We start from the raw sequence: 17,706 nt of genomic DNA, 5'->3' as shown, positions 1-17,706 counted from the left end.
GGAGAAGGGGGAGCCCTCCTACACTGTTGGTGGGAATGCAAGTTGTTGCAACCACTCTGGAAAACAGTATGGAGGTTCCTCAAAAAGTTAAAAATAGAGCTATCCTACAACCCAGCAATTGCATTACTAAAGATACAAATGTAGTGAACCGAAGGGGCACGTGAGCCTGAATATTTATAGCAGCAATGTCCACAATATCCAAACTATGGAAAGAATCTAGATGTCCATCAACAGACGAATGGATAAAGAAGATGTGATACACACACACACACATACACACACACACACACACACACACACACACACACAATGGAATACTACGCAGCCATCAAAAGAAATGAAATCTTGCCTTTTGCAATGACTTGGATAGAACTAGAGGGTATTATGCTGAGCAAAATAAGTTAATCAGAGAAAGACAATTATCATATGATCTCCCTGGTATGAAGAATTTGAGAGGCAACATGGGGGAGTGTGGGGGGTTTGGGGGGTAGGGAACAAAAAAATGAAACAAGATGGGATGAGGATGGAGACAAACCATAAGAGACTCTCAATCTCACAAAACAAACTGAGGGTTGCTGGGGGGAGGGGGATAGGGAGAGGGGGTTGTGGTATGGACATTGGGGAGGGTATGTGATAGGGTGAGTGCTGTGAAGTGTGTAAACCTGGCAATTCACAGACCTGTACCCCTGGGGCTAATAATACATTATATCTTAATAAAAAATATTTTTTTTAAAAAAGGAAATTAGAAGTTTAGATTCACATTTTTACTTCATCATTTATTAGCCATATCAATGAACCTTCCTGAGTTTTAACTCCCTCAATTAAATATAGGAGATGCTAATAATAATAGTAAGATTTCTCTCAGAAATTTAGGATGAAAGATTAATTATGTTATATATGAAAGTGCTCCATCAACTAGAAGGCATTACAGAAAAGGTGGCATTATTAACCTTTACATAGTTAATCAATGTAGAATCAGTAATCATAATAGCCTTCACTAACGTAGTGACTATAATGTGCAAGACACTAAAAGATTTTATGCATATTTTTTTTTAATTTTCAAAACAACTATAAAAGATAAGTATTAGTGTTCTCATTTTACAAAGGAGAAAACTAAGGCTCAAAACACTTAAAAGACTGATCCAAGGTATACATAATGTGGCAGTGGGAGAATCTGAACTGAGGATTATGGATACCAAAGCCTATGTCTTTTCCACCATCTGAGACTTTCAAAATAGACTTCAGGCACCCACCACTGGATGTCAGTTAATACTAAGCTCCTGAAAATCAGACACGAAAAAGATAAGATTTTTTCCTGCTGCATTAAATAGGAAATATTAGTATGTGTTCCACATTAACCCCAATATGCAATATATTTCATAAAACACAATAAAACTGTAAGTGGCAAACTATCGTAGTAGCATAAAAACCGCTTAAAACATTGATTCCTGATTTCCAGGTGATTAATACAACAGTTAGCAAACAGTTGATTTGGATGCAATATCATGGCCCCTGAGCATCAGCCACACTCAAGAAATACATCACTTCTGTTAGCATGTTTTGTGAAGGGGATGAACTTGATTCTGATATTCTAACAATTATATCCAGGCCTTTCTCAAAAATCATGTGTTAAGTTTAGATAAATATAAATTTTTCCTATGTAAACATAAGCTAGAAGTGTATGTGAAGACTATGCAAAAGTCCTCAGCATCTGAGAGCTGATTAACCATGCACGAAAGATACATTAAACTGGGAAATATTTAACAAGGAGTGCCTTTTATGTCATACATCACTACAAAAAGTCCGTTGTCATTAAATAATGCACCAACAGAAAACTGAATGAACTTACTTCTGTTTAAAGTCAAGGGCAAAATGACACATTTAGACTTTTGTCAAAAATAAAGTATGTAATGTTTAAAACACAAACAGGCTATGAAATCCTGTATTATCCAAGTCATGGTTTCTATAAGCAACCGTAAGTTAATAAATAAAAAATAAAGACTGCCAAACAACATTCATGTTATCACATAAATTTTATGATGACTTAAAATGTTGTAAAGTATCTATTGGATTCTCTGCTTATTTAAGGAAAAAAGTAAATGTTTGCCCCAGAAAGATGAACAAGATAATAAAATTTACTTTTTGAAAAAAAAAATTGTTCAATTGGAAACATTGCAAACATACTTTATACACTTCTACCTCACAATTAAAGACTTGGTAAATGTCTGCCTTTACCCTAGGTAACACAGATAATGATCTAAAGACTGCCAGTGTTTTTAACTGTCTTCTTTATATAAACTAAATTTCATTGAAATTATCTTTTTTTTTTCCTTTAACATGGTAAAAGAAAAAGAAAGAGTACCTACTTAACAAAGGGGATGAAGTATTTCAGCCAACAGAAAACAAGTCAGTGGCTTTAATTTATACTTTTTTTTAACTCTGATGCAGGATGAGACCATTAGAAAAATTTCTTTCTTTGATAATGTAAATAAACTACACATGAGGCAGCATCACAACTGTGAGAAGATTACCAAATGGGAAAATAGCATCACATATGGGATTTGGAAGGAACCAAAGTAGGTGATAGTTTTGAGGCAGATCAGGAGTTGAATTAAGAAAGTCATTCCTCACAATACTGAGGCCACTTACTTGGTCCACCTCATTCCTGTGAATAAAAGTGCAAAATCATCTAAGTGAAACCTAAAAAATTAAAGTCAAAAGCTCCCCTCTAAAATTATAAGCTAACAAACATAATTAATTATGAATCAGACCCAACATAAATTTCTTTAACTTATGGGGGCTGATAGAGTCAAAAATAGAAAACTGTATCATTTAATTTACCAGATTATATAAAGGAAGCTGTGCTAAGGATGGTCTTTCTCTCTGTCCTTAAGCACTATTTTTACATTGCTGCTTAATAGCAGCAATCTGCCAAAATTTCATTACATTCTATAAAATATCAGCCAATAGGTTTTATAATTCCATTTTTAGTAAAATGAGGAAGACTCTAGTCCTTAGATACTTAATAAATGTTTACACAGTGATTACAGAAAGAAAATGCACATTTCACTTTTTGAATATTCAAGAACACAGTGTCTACTACCTACTCTTACAAGAATTATTTAGCCAAATTATGTGTGCTTTGAATTTAAAAATACATTTTTAAATCACCAACCAAAAAAAGTTTGTCATTAAAATTGTCCACAGAACTGGTAATGCTGTTTATAACATTTCTATTCTAGAAGAATTTGGTATAGCTGAGATTCATAAATGTGCAAGTAATGTCTAGATCCCACCATTTTCATTTCATTTCAACATCATGCATGTATTAATTGTTATTTCCTGAAGATTTTTATAGATTATGCAAAGGGAGCCCAGGTGTTTAAAATCACTGTAATTAGTAATTAAATTACATAAAATGACTGTTTACCTAAAAACTAGTCTAAAAACTAGACCAGTATTAATTACAGGTAATCAGGATGATTTCCCTTTACTGTTTATTCATAACACCCAGTTATACACCTTTAACTTTTCTCATACATAACATTTGTCACGAGGAAACCTTTAATAGATTTTTTACAAATATTTCAGAAACCAGTTCCAATTTGTGTATGAATCATATTTAAATTACACTGTAAATAAAATTGTATAATAACTAGGAAATGTACATTGGTGACTTAAATCATATTTATGATAATCCAATGATGAATTGTTGAGGTATAGAAAATGGAAGAATATAGGTAAGAAAAACAAAAAAAGAATAAAAAGGACAGAAGTCAGCTCCTTCTCCTAAATTAGGAAATTCTTAAAGACAATCTAGTGCAGAAAACAGCCCAATTTTTCCCCATTAGCACTATCCCCAGATGATGATATAATCATAGGGGAGAACCAAAGAAGCCTTAGCTTCACTCACTCTCAACAGCAAAAAGACCACAGAAAGTTTTTCGCTTTCCTTTAAGTGTTTTTAAAGATTATACACTTTTATTATTACTAAAGTAATACATAGTTCATAGTTATTTTAGGAAATCTGGAAATTACAGAGTAGCACCAATGAAAAAATGTAAATTGCCTATAATTCTAGAATCTAGAGACAAATACTGTGGGCACTTTGGTATATCTTCTTTCAGCCTTTTTTTCTATACATACGTACATGAATTTTAACCTACCCTGCACTGTACTTTGAGTACAATTCGGCATTCCGCTTTTTCACTTAACACACCAGACATTTCCTTATGGTATTTTAAGTACCCTTTGAAAGCATCATGTTTCAGATCTAAATAATACTCCAAATTATGGCTTCCCCATAACTTATTTAAAAGTTCCCCCATTGTAGGAATTTAGGTTGTTTTTAATTTTATGTTTACATATTTAATAATGGACATAATTTTGAAGATTTATCTATAGTTTTATCCATACCTCTATTCTCCTCCTGTAGAAAAAATTTCTAAAATTAGAGGTCTAAGTCAGAGGCACCAACTTCTATTGATATGTATTACCAAACTACTTGCTCAAAAGACCAAAAAAATACATTTTTTTATTTGACTCCGTAGTTTATGAAGGTAATTCCTTTTCCATGTCTAGCTTTATGCCTCAAGAATGTGGTGACTTCAATACAAACTTGTGAAGCATTTCTAATTCCTTTATAATTTACTATTCTAATATTTTGTTTAACTGCTATGAACTGAAAAGCTTCAGAGAACATTTCAAAATGTACTTACACTTAAGTTAAATTACTCGTAATCCACAGTTTAAAAAGTTGTGACTGCCTTCACCAAATTTTACCATAATACCACCTGGATCAGAACTCAGAAAAGAAAAAAATTAGATTAAGCAATGATATCTTAGAAAGAGTGTGAGATTTTGAGCCATATAAACCTGAAAAAGAAAAAGAATATTGTACCTAATGAAATAGGTAACCTTGAAAAACTTTTATCCCATTTGACTCTGTTTCTTCAACTCTAAAAGTGGGAAACATATCTACTTTTCTGGGTTGTTACACCTTATGTGTGTGTGTGTGTAAGAGAGAGAGAGAGAAGAGAGAAAAAAAGATTGGGTACTAAAAATGAAAAAGATTGCTTGTCACCATTTTACACATTCTATAGTGAAGCTCATCAGGAAACAAACTTCACCTAAGAAGCATACAGTTATTAGCGTTTAGTATTTCATTCTTAAAATAGTCCTTTAGAGATTATTAAATATGTGAGGAATACTTCTAACATAAAGGAGAGTAAAACAAATAAACAAACAAATAAATAAATAAATACAAATAAAATGAAGAAAGGAGGAATCAAAAGGAAACAGACTGTGCAGAGTAAAAAATATGTTGACAAAATATAGTGTACCATAAAACAAGAACTGCATACCATAAAATAGGAATGATCACAGAATAAAAAGTTCTTAAAAGTCATAAAAATTATAATTAAAGACAAATTTTTAAAACCACCAGAAACAAAAAGAAATGGAAAGTAACAAGAAAAATATCAGAAAATTAATCCAGGATAACTAGCATTTTTTTTTTCCAATAGGAGTTGCAGAAATAGAGAGAAATCAGGGGAAAGGAAATCACAATAATACTATAACAAAGACAATAATAAAAAGAACAAAAAAATTACCAAACTTAAAGACAAGTTTGAAAAAGCAAACAGGTCCCCATAAAAGGGATCATAAAATTTCCTATGAATAGCAGCACCAACCATTAGAATGGCCTCTGACATCCCAACAGAAACACTACAAGATAACATAGGCTTGAAAATTCTGAGAGGAAGCTGCCTATGTTCACCAAAACTAGCAATCAAGCATGAAAAGAGAGTAAAGATGTTTCAGATAAGTGAGCAGTCAAAAAACATTCCCAAGCCCCCTTTCTGAGAAAGCCACAGGAGGCAGGAACGAGATAAAGGTAACATAAGATCCTAAAATCAAAAGCAGGAGAGAAAAGTTGTAGGTTTACAGTGTACAGGGCCCGGAAACAACAGTGAAAACCGATGCAGGAGGATGAAGGGACACAACAGGAGTATTTCCAGGACAAAAACAAAAACAGTTTGGTGCAGCTAATAGATTATTTCATGAGTTCTGCCTAAATCCAATCCCTTCTTCACTCCCAACCTTTCTCTCTCACCATCAAGCTCAAGAGGAATTTACTTTGTTGGTGTTTCAGAAGAACACTTTTCCTAGTTTCCTCTGGGTTCTGTCACTACTCTCATTTCCTAAGGTAAGGACCAAATTCTTCACTTGGGCTTCTGCTTTCAATAATAAAGGCATTAAAGGGAACGCTTCCCTAAGAACAACAAAAAATCACTTTAAAATAGTATCGATAGGCATTTAATAGACCTGTCATAGAACACTGGGGTGAACAAATACCAACAGATACAAAGAAAACATAGAAAAAAAAATGTGAGAAAGAAAAAAAACAAAAAACAATCTTCATACATGTACTGGTTCAGAAATAAATGATACTCAGTAATTATAAATGTAAAAACCAATAATTTAACAAACAACTGTGATGTAACTTTGTATTTAAAATGGAGGATAATTTGGATGGCTAGGATGTAATCTTAGAGAAATACAGTCTCAACTAACAAAACAAGAAGTCAATGGATAATAACAATTTATAAATTAAGTCAATGGATAATAACAATTTATAGATTAACTATATAAGCATAGAACTATCAGAAGAAAAAATCATAACAGTAGAAATTCATCTCTTAGAGAAGTAGGAATGGAGCAAAGTATTAGAAGATAGCTATTTTTCTTTCATTTTAAGCCTATATAATTTTTAAAAAGATTTTATTTATTTATTTGACACAGAGAGAGATCACAAGTAGGCAGAGAGGCAGGCAGAGAAAGAGGGGGAAGGAGGCTCCCTGCTGAGCAGAGAGCCCGAAGCAGGACTTGATTCCAGGACCCTGAGATCATGACCTGAGCTGAAGGCAGAGGCTTAACCCATGGAGCCAACCAGGCGCCCCAAGTCTATATAATTTTAAAACTGTTTACATAATACTTACATAAAATGATTAATTTAAAAAATAATTTAATAAAATTCACCCTAAAATTTTGTTCTTTTAGAAGGAAAACATGGAAAGAGATGACAGAGAAAGAGAGATAAGGGACAGAAAGAGAAAGGAAGAGGGAGAGAATGAAGTAAAAGCAAAAAACAGACATTATATTGAGAAGACCTATAAAACACCTTGGAAAATAGCTTTCTCAAAATGTTTTTCATTAAATGCAAAAGAAGTAATCAAAGTAATTTAACCTGATTGCTAATTACTGTCTCTGGAATGTGTTAATTATTGTACTATATTTGTAAATAAGAAATAAGCATCAGTAAAATATAGTTTAATTACTTACACTGTATTTCTTCATTCACTCCCCCAACATACCCGCACACAGCCTACTGTTCTTGTACACAGATACCCACAACTCTCCTAGCCAACCATTCTGCCTCTAATCCCAGCCTAGGTTCCCTTCACAGAAGACCTGTCTTCATAATGACACTCCCAGCCCAAGAACTTGACAGGGTCCATTGTTTAGATTTAAAGGACGGTGCCTGGCTGTGAACACCTTCACCCTACCTACTTCTCCTCAAATCCAGTAACTGTCCAGGACAAATCCTCTGTTCCAGTCACTAAGATCTGCTTCTTGCATTGCCATTCTCCCTAACCTTACCTGCAAAGGATTTTTGTAGTTCACACTGTTGGTCACCCCAGCAAGGTTTCTATTTACCTCTTTCATCTACTCAAATTCTCCCCATCTGTCACAGTCCAGTCAAGCCATATTGGCTCTAACATGCCTTCTCTGAAAACTCCACAGCACACATATTTAACCCTTCTCTAAGGACTTTGATAAACATGCTTTCACCTCAAATTAGCACTTATTTAAATATGCTCTTATTCCCTAATTGTATCCTATTTTTTTCAGTGCCAATTTTGTTTTCCTACAATTATAGACAGTTCTGCAGCAGGAAACATATTTAACTCTGCATTTCATAATACCTAAAATCATAAATGGAGTCCAGTACAGCTTTTTGAATGCTTAAAAATACATTTCATAGCACCTCATGCATTTTTATACACATGCCATGTAATCAGGATATGCTGAATGGCTGATTGATTAACCCACTTTAACTTTACCAAGTAAACATATTTTACGTTTACAGTTGTCAAGTCCCTAAACTATTAACCTTCATGCTACTTAATTATTGCCTTTCATCTTTTTGACCTGAATCTTGGCTTTAGCATATATCAATCAATGTTGGCACATGTTCGAATTTTCTAATTTAGAAGAAATTAGACCAGTATGTTAAAATTTAACAAAAGATTACTCAGATATATGGTAATCAAAAATAATCTATTACAAAATTCTTCACTAAATCCTCTTCATAATTTTTAATTTACTTCATTCTGAGTTAAAATTAAATGGATTTTAAAACAAATGGAATGTGGAACATGGTATACATGATATTGAGAAGAAGAAGCCTCTGAAAGTTTTCTTTGAAATTTATGGTACCTGAATTTTAATATTTTAGGAACAAATATTCAATAATATTTAAATAAAATTAAATAAAACTAATAAGAGTTTGGAATTATAGCGATACAGTAAGAGAGAGCAATGTGAGAAAAGTTTCAGTTCTACTGTGTGCAAAACCCTGCTTCCAGTAGAACAAATATGTGTCCCAGAAAAAAAAACACATTATTCCTGTTTTGAGAGAAGTTTTATTTTAATTCTCCCCTTCCATCTCCATATGGCAAATGGCACATAGATGGGTCACAATTACTTAAAAGAAGAAAATTCTATTGAATTTTCCATAGAAAAAGATCAAAACACCTATTATTAAGAAAACTCACATGTGAGATCCCTAGTATCCAGGCAACAAGTTGTCATGAGTCTTGCTGTATTGCTGGGAAAAGACTATATCTTAATACACACACACACACACACACACACCTGCTTTTGTCTCAGTTCCTGAAAATCTGCATAGCTATATTAATGAAAAAGAGAAGCCAAATTGGGCATGTTAGCATGAACAGCCGTTCAATAAACAGCAATGGAATGGAGGAGATTTACAACCCTTTGTCGAGACAATTAAAAACAATTGAAGTTTTCCTTGTCAACAGCCGGCTTTTAATATCGTGTGTAAAATTCACAAGAGGTCTTGCTGCCAGTGGGATGCGTGACTATCATTAGCTTCCACAGAAGACTGTTTTGTTTTGTTCTGCTTGCTCTGCAAGGTTTTTTAACAACTGCCTTTGGTAACTTAAAGACAACATTTGGCACAGAGACTTTGTTAAAATGTACATAAGGCTGCCTGCCAAGGTAATGGTATAGAACAGGTGCTGTCAGAGTTGGAAGGTGGAAGTGAAAGAAGGAAACCAATAGACAGAGCGAGCTTAGGAAACGATCCGGAAACCCAGCCGCCTGTGCTTCGGGCTGTTACCCAGCCTGGCCCTGCCAGAAGTCACCCTCTGGCCACAGGTCCAGCCTGTAGCTGTTTACACATCCCCCTGGCAGGCCTGGCTACATCTTCTGCCTTTTTTTTCCCCTCTTAGTAGAAGAAATTCTATTTTGTGAACTTTGTATTTCATTCCCTTGAATATATAAGGAGTTGGTAATTTTTCTGATTTGTTTGATCTCTTATTTTACAGCCAAGGAAATCATCATTTCTGTCTTATCAGAAATTCTTATTTGTTGTTAAAAGTGATATAAATATATATACATATCTCTCTATATATACAATAAGGTATTATGGATAGGGGGCTGACATCTTTGGGCTCTTTGTTACATTAAAGAAAGCACAGATGATCCCTGACCTACTACTAAGTCTCAACTTGAAATATTTCCACTTGAAGATGGTATGTGAAAGCAAGCCATACACTTTCAATAGAAACCATACTTCAAATTTTGATTTCTAATTTTTCTAATTTTCTTCCAGGCTAATGATATGCTGCTGTATGCTACTCCCTTCTGATTCTGGGCAGGCACAGCTTTTAGTCAGACACGCAATTGTGAAGGTAAACAATCCATACGCTTACAACCGTTTTCCACCCATATGGCCATTCTGTTTTTTACTTTCAGTATTTAATGAATTACATAAGACATTCGCCACTTTATTGTAGAATAGGCTTTAGTTAGATTATTTCGCCCAAATATAGATTAATGTAAATGTTATGAGCACATTTAAAGCAGGCTAAGCTCAGCTACGATGTTTAGTAGGTAAGGTGTATTAAATGCCTTTTGAACTTAGGATATTTTCAACTTATTGATGGGTTTGTTGGGATGTAAACCCATCCTAAGTAGAACTGTAACTCAATCTTTATTTTATATATTAGAACCCTATAGCTATTAAAGACAGAGGATCACTTTTGCTTAAAAAACAAAACAAAACAAAACAAAAACACATTTTAGAGGCATTATGAGGACATTTAGAATGCCTTTGGGGTTCACCTTTAACTTCCTCATTGTTAGTATATTTCACTTGGACCAGGTTTAGACCAGAGGCAGGACTCCTAAACTGATATCAGGTAACAAAAGTTACCTTAGATCAAGTGCTGACCTAGGAGGTATGGAGAAGAAATCCCTATGCTAAACACTCCTAAAGTGGAATCCATAATACTTGTGTCTGTGTGCTATGAAGCCCGAGGCCTCAACTATAGGGCAGGAAGTCTTTTGACCTCTATAGGTCTGAAGTTGGGGGCCAGAGCCCTGTAAATGAGGCTGACAAAAGAGAGATCAAGAAAAGAAAACCAAGAAAAGTCCTTTAGCATGTGCATTGGGTGTACACAAGGGAACACTCAGAGATAAGTAACTCAAAGGGGAGGTTAGAACTTGAGGTCTATATGCTTAACTCATGTAGGGAAAAGGAGAGGGAGAAAGGTCTGCTATGGAAAAGCAAATCATTTTTTGGAAAAATAAAAGGGCCTTGAGGAATATAAATGGAGGATATGATAGTATTGTGGTAATATCTGTTTGGGTGTGGTAAGCTTAGAGTTGCTTTGTAGAAAGGGATTTAATGACTTTTGAGTTCTTTCGGAAAGCTCTGCTTTTAGGCAGATACGAGATTTCAGGAACTCAAATACCTTCAGCTCAAATTCTTATGCCAAAGAGGAAAATTTAGGGAAAGCATATCCTGATCCCCTTCACAACATACCTAGTTTTATTGCTCTCATTTCTGTTTCTTTTCTACTCATTTACTTTTCTCCTTTCAATTACTACTCTTCATTTTATTTGTTTTAATGTGGCTATTTTTAACGTGTATTTTGATTGATAGCAAGCCAGATGAATGTCCACTATTCCATAACATTAGGCAGCATTTCTTTGAGAACTGCCTCTTCTTCATTTTGTAAAATACTGCCATTACCTCATGGACAACAGATTATACTAAGGTTGATACTTTGTAAATGCAACCTAGTATCCTTGTTTATATTTTCTTTATTCCTTAAATATCCTATATAATAAGGTTTTGTATTTTTTAAAGTTTTTTTTTTCATTTTGGAAAAAAAATAATTTAAATGTCCTGCCAAAATTATTGGGTTTATTGAAACTACCAGTTTGTATTTCTTTATCCTTAGGACACCAAAAGACATGAAAACTGATCTCCTAATCTGTGCAGCTTTGCGTGAGTGTTCATAGTCCTTCCAGAATTAGATGTAGTCACACACAAAAAAATTCTCAGAAATGCTTCACTGGTCACAAGGACAATCTAGCAGAAAAATGACCATAAGACAGCACACTTAAAGGAATAATGCCAGAAAAGCTGGTCAAAGGAAAGTGTCTAAAAGTGGTAAGAATCTACTTTTATAACTGAATGCAAGATGTCCATACTCTACAATAATATACAGTTGGGCCTTGAACAACATATGTTTGATATGGCTCACTTATATGCAGTACTGGAAATATATTTTCTCTTCCTTATAATTTTAATAACCTTTTCTTTCATATAGTTTACTTTATTCTAAGAATATAGTACATAATACATATACAAAATATGTGGTAATAGACTTTACATCATTTGTAAGGCTTTCAGTCAATAGCAGGTTATTAGTAGTTAAGTTTTGGGAGAGTTTAAAGTTACACACATATTTTCAACTGTTTGAGGTTTGACTCCCCGAGGCCAACTTCACACTATTAAAGTAATTGTGTGATTTGTTAATTGACATATATTCTAAAATTATTTACTTAAGTAATCTCTATACCCAATGTGGAGCTCAAACTCACGATCCTGAGATCAAGAGTTGCATGCTCTTCCCACCAGGCCAGCCAGGTGCCCTAATCACCATAATTTTTAAAGTCCCCTCATTAAATTATTTTGCTTACATAGGAAGTGAAATGTATCTTCTTGATACATTATCTTACAATATATGATTCATAAAATTATAGTTACCATTTCATCTCTCTCATTCCAAAAGAAAGCTTTTTTAATGTATTTGACTATGTATTTTCTAGAGTTAAAAATACAAATAAATAAAAATTGGATATATTGTTATTTCCTTTACTAAAAATCATTTTCTTCACTTATTCTTACTTTCCGCCAAACCTTTTTTAGTTTAAAGAGACTTTATTGACATTTTTTACTTACAAGTTGACATGTTGTTTATTGTAAAAATTGTTTTTTATATTGATTTACTTTGATGGAGTCTCTTATCCTAAATCTAAAAATGAGGAGGAGATGTGGAAAAGAATTCTGCCATTTATGACAAGTGATCAGGGAAAGAAGAGGATATCATAAGTATTCAGTCTTTGCTGGAAGCCTCTGGTAGATCAACCTATCCATTTTCGAGACTTTTACATTCAATTTTGTTATCCTACATCATAAATATTGACAGCCTACTACGTGAAAACCACTACAATAGATACTGAGAAAACAAGGTGAATTAACCCAGGTTCTCATTCACCAGACCTTCTATTCAGGGAATATAGCTTATTTATATAGGTGTGAAGGAGGAAGAATGGCCTGCCCTCCTTTATTATAAGAAATAAGCCAGTGCTGTGAGAACTTGATCAGCCTGATTTGAAGAGAAGGTCTAATATGAGATGAAGTCTTTCTAGCCTAACTGCCACTATTCACAACTGTATCTAAATTCCTAAGTATGGGTCATGAGGACATTCTTGATCTGCCTCTTTCTTAATTCTTCAGACATAGCTCTCTATCTTTAACACTACACTTCAGACATCACAACTGCCCTACAACTAAAATGTAAAACTCCTCCATCCTCTACTGCCACATCACTCCCTGAAAATTCAGCCCTAGTCAGGCTTAGATGTTCACTTCATTTCTCCTACTGTACTTCAAGCTTTTCCCTATTGTTTTCATTCATCACACTACATTGTACCTGTCTATTTTTTGACAGCCGCTACCTCTTAAGGTCTTGAGAACTACATACATATTCTTCACCATCATGTCTTCAATGTAAAGGGCACATAATCGGTGTTCAATAAATATTTGTTAAATGAATGATTACTTCAACTTCTGTTTTCCAAGAGAAACAGAATATTACTAATTGGTCTATTCCATGATCTTTCAAGTAGAAAGCTAAATAATCTCAAATGACGGCACAATCTATAACTAATTATACTGATTAAAATCTCTTAAAGTATAATTATATGAAGATTTACTTTCCTTTAATTTAATATCCATAATAAAAAAATGCTGCTAGCAATTTCTAATTGGTTGCTTTTTTTCCCAAATCCATATTAACTTAGGATTCAAGTACCACTGATACATTTATATAAGATAATTTGTAAAATTGCTTAGCACAGTATGTGGCTCAGAATAAGACCTCAGTGAGGTTAGCGTAATGACAGTAGTGCCAGTGGACTGTTTTATGGTGATGGCAATAATGAATGTATATCAATAATGTTATATAAAAATCATATGAAGGACATATGTATCCAAGAGAATATAAAAATCTAGACATCTATTTCAAAATATGGGAAATGTATAACCATATATCTTCTTTAAAAGTAATCTGGTTATTAGCATTATTAGATAAACATGATAACAACAAACCATTGTACTGAAGAAGAGAATGTTAAATATAATTGCATAATTTTACAGTGCTTTGTAATGCATGGAATAATTCTCTGCAGTGTTCAAAAGTGTAAGTAAACGATATTGACATCTGAATACTTTTTGACAAAAACAGCAGTTACAGAGAGAAAGAGGAGGAGAGGTTTTTATATTCTCTAACTGTTCAAACAGTTTTACTAATATTTGTAAAAGGTCACCGATAGAGGGCTTACCTGGGGTCAAATGAGTGAAGACCTAAACCATCAAAAGTTATTTCCAATGTCCAGCTGGGAGATCTAAAACAGAGAATAACAAAGACAGTCTGTGACAAAGCTGACACACAGTATTCTAGAAGGAGTGAAATCAATTGTGACATTTTTCATTTATTTGTAAATGCCTCTTTGGCAGTACACTCACTCAAAACGACAGTTGCTTCTTATAGAATAGGGGAGGCGATGGTAAAATAGAGGAATCCTGACAGTTGCTTTAATGAGATTCTGCATTAGGGCTACTCTAACACTTTCCCCCAACAAGGAGCTTGCCCTTCATTTTCAGTATCATAATTCAGTAATTTGGAAAATGTTATCTCTATGAAAAACTAAACCAGCCCAGTTCTTAATAGCTACTGCCAAGTTTATTCTCCTCTTATCTTTCAATTAGAAAAAAAAAATTGCAAAGGAAGCATCTAAATAAATGTCAGCCATACAGACCAATTATGTCTTTTTATTAAAAGAGTATTTTTTTTATTAAAAACAGCATTATGGAGTATGACTGAACAAGTCAAGGTACACTCTCCAATAACTCAAAATTTGTTTGAAGATATTAAGGAGTGCCATTTAAGCTACATCTTAATAGTCTACAATTTTAATATATGTTATTTTTTTAAAAAAATTTTTTATAAACATATAATGTATTTTTATCCCCAGGGGAGTATTTTAAGTTCTTAAGAGAAAGGAAATTATCAGCAAAGTAGTTTCACTAGTCCTTATAATTTGAGCAACTCTAAACTAAGCAGTCTAAAGATTCCATTTCATTTATCCATTCAATTGTTCTTTGATCATATGCACAGTACTTAGCATAGCTACAAAGCAACTGGAAAAATACTTCTAAAAAAATGCAAATTATAATGTGCAGGAAAAACTCAATCCAATCCAGGGCTACCCAGCATCTATTACCTATTAGCCAACTAACAGGTATTTACTGAACTGGGAAGCTGTACAAAAGCAAATCTCTGTGAACAGCAAAATAAAAAGAACATGCATTTTGGCATTTTATATGCCAATGCAACCCATGGCATCATGGATTCAAATTCTAGATTCCAGAGAAGTGAACTAATTAAGAGACACTGGAGAAGTAACAAGCTTTCATTTTCAATTTTGTTATCCCTAAAGTAGTTAATAATATTTATTGCATGTGATTATTGCTATGATTAACAAATGTCTGAGGGAAGGGATAAAGCACTTAGCACAGTTCCTGGCTCACACATAGTAAGTTGTCAATAAGCGGTATACCTATTATAATGTAATTGTATCATACAAATGATACCTTTCTCAAATACAAGAACATAAGTAGCAACACTAAATAGGAGGAAACCCTAGCTATCAGGATACTATTGTAAGAACTTTAGTTCTACCTCTTCCACTAATAGCCTCTTGGCAACTCAGTTCTCTCATCACAAAAATGGGACTGACATTCCTAAGTAAAATTATCTTGGCTAGGAAAGCTATCTGGGTACTTTAAGTACCCAAACCATATACATTATTGGAATATGGCCAGTGAATATGGCAGAGAGCCCCATTTAAGGTTGGCAAACTAACTGTGGTCTAAGATTTCGGAATGGTAATTTTACCCAGCTGGACAATGTTTAATTTTCAGATAATCTTCAAGAAAGCCAAAAAGCAGCTTGAGCAGATCAATGTATACACAGACTCATGAAAGTTTCTGTCTCCTTACTCCGTCTTCAGTTTGCCTATAGCACGGGTTTCCAAACCTAGCTATACATTTAAATCACCAGGGCATTTTTTTAATGCTAGTATCTATGTTAATCCAGACCAATTAATACAAAATATTTTTTAAAAGCTTCCTAGGTAATTCTAATGTGCACCCAGGATTTAGAAGCACTGGCCTAGAGCTGGATACTATTTCTCCAGTAGACTCGATTAGCTTTTTACCCATTTTTCCTCTTTTTTGCTAAGCGAAGCCTTTGATTCACCTTAGGTGTCTTTTTCCTAAGAAACTCTGAAGAGGATGCTTATGCCCAGATTCAGCACAATCTTGATTTAGGCTCAGTGAATCACAGTGGTGCTAATTGCTTTGCCAGTGATTGATTTACGGGTATATATAAAATTATCCATATCGAGCCAAAGACGAAAAGAAAGGTGTTCTGGGACCTAGCAAAGTTTCCATCCTCCTAACAAAATGTTTTTTTCCCTGCTGTTATATATGGATATGATGCTTAGAACTGATGTAGTCATCTTGTAGGAACGAAGGAAGTTAGTCCGATGACAAAGCCAACATCTTGAGGATGGCAGAGCAGAAGGATAGAAAGAAACAGAGCCTATGATAATGTCATTCAGCTGCTGAATTAACTTGTCCCACTTCTGGACCTGTTATATAAAATAAATTCAAGTAGCATCAAAGCACTGTAAACTTACATAGCATCGCAAACAGTATTAAACAAACAAAAAGAGGCATATCCCAAGCCTAAGTTTAGGTCAAAAATTTCTTTCATTGCTTATATTTTGAAATATTTTATGAGCTAAACCAACTGGTGAAAAACATCCCAATTTTTCTTACAAACTAGACAATTCTTAGTTTTATTTAAACAGCTTTATAACATTTATTTTTACTAAGAAATACTTGTAACATGTGATATAAGAAATTTTTTATTTCTTTTCAGCATAACAGAATTCATTGTTTTTGCACCACTCCCAGTGCTCTGATATAAGAAATTTAATAGCAGATCCTGTCAAACACTTTTTTCAAAAGTATTAATTTGTTCTAGTTTTTTATACACAAACAATGTACAGAATTAAAATATATTTTTCTGCAGCACATATGTACAAATACGTGCACATGTTTGCTTTTTTTTAATTGTTGCCAACCATATGGTGTTTAAAGTGAAGAAAAAATGTTTTTTAATATCTAACCACAACAACCACATGATTTCCTAATAACTGTTTTTGCTTTTAATTGATTCTATATATAGCTTTCTTTTTTTTTTTTTTTAGCTTATATTTTTTGAATGTAGTACATCTTATTATTAAATGTCCAGATCATAATTTTGGTTTCAAAATGTCCTCTCTTTTTCTAAAGTAGTAATTTCCTGGCCCAGAAAATACTAGGGATACTTTAGAATGATGCTTTACTGTCAACCACACAGTTGGAACAAGATTAAAAGGGATTTGTTCCAAAATCTACTATGAAGGTTTAAAGTGACATATACTGTAATCACTATGCTTCAATTTGACATTTTAAATCTGGATGCTTCCAAAATCTCTAAGTTCCTTTGTGTTGCTTCTCCCTCTCTTCATCCCATCTGCAATTTCTGTCTTATTTATTCAACAATATGAAAAAAATCACCAGCAATCTTGTGGGGAAGGGGGAAATCAGACTCTCCTTGGTAGTCTTTGCTAGACAGTGAAGAAAACAACGTATTAGGAATTTGAACTTTGGGGAGCCGTCAGAAATGATGAGACAGCAGAAAA

General features: G+C 33.6%; 1 protein-coding gene across 1 annotated transcript in view; it reads right to left on the bottom strand.

Annotated features, from left to right (window-relative positions):
• NAALADL2 (N-acetylated alpha-linked acidic dipeptidase like 2) overlaps positions 1-14,295 on the bottom strand; it is a 1,286,203-nt gene extending 1,271,908 nt beyond the window's left edge. The window contains exon 1 of the mRNA XM_044251814.1: positions 14,233-14,295. The gene's annotated coding sequence lies outside the window, so the exon portion shown is untranslated. The remainder of the gene's footprint in view (positions 1-14,232) is intronic.
• Between the last annotated feature and the right edge of the window lie 3,411 nt (positions 14,296-17,706).

This window comes from Neovison vison, chromosome 6 (assembly GCF_020171115.1).
Source record: "Neovison vison isolate M4711 chromosome 6, ASM_NN_V1, whole genome shotgun sequence".
In the NCBI taxonomy this organism is placed as follows: Eukaryota; Metazoa; Chordata; class Mammalia; order Carnivora; family Mustelidae; genus Neogale; species Neogale vison.
Note: the sequence above shows the minus strand (reverse complement) of the source record. Positions and strands in the feature narration are given on the sequence as shown.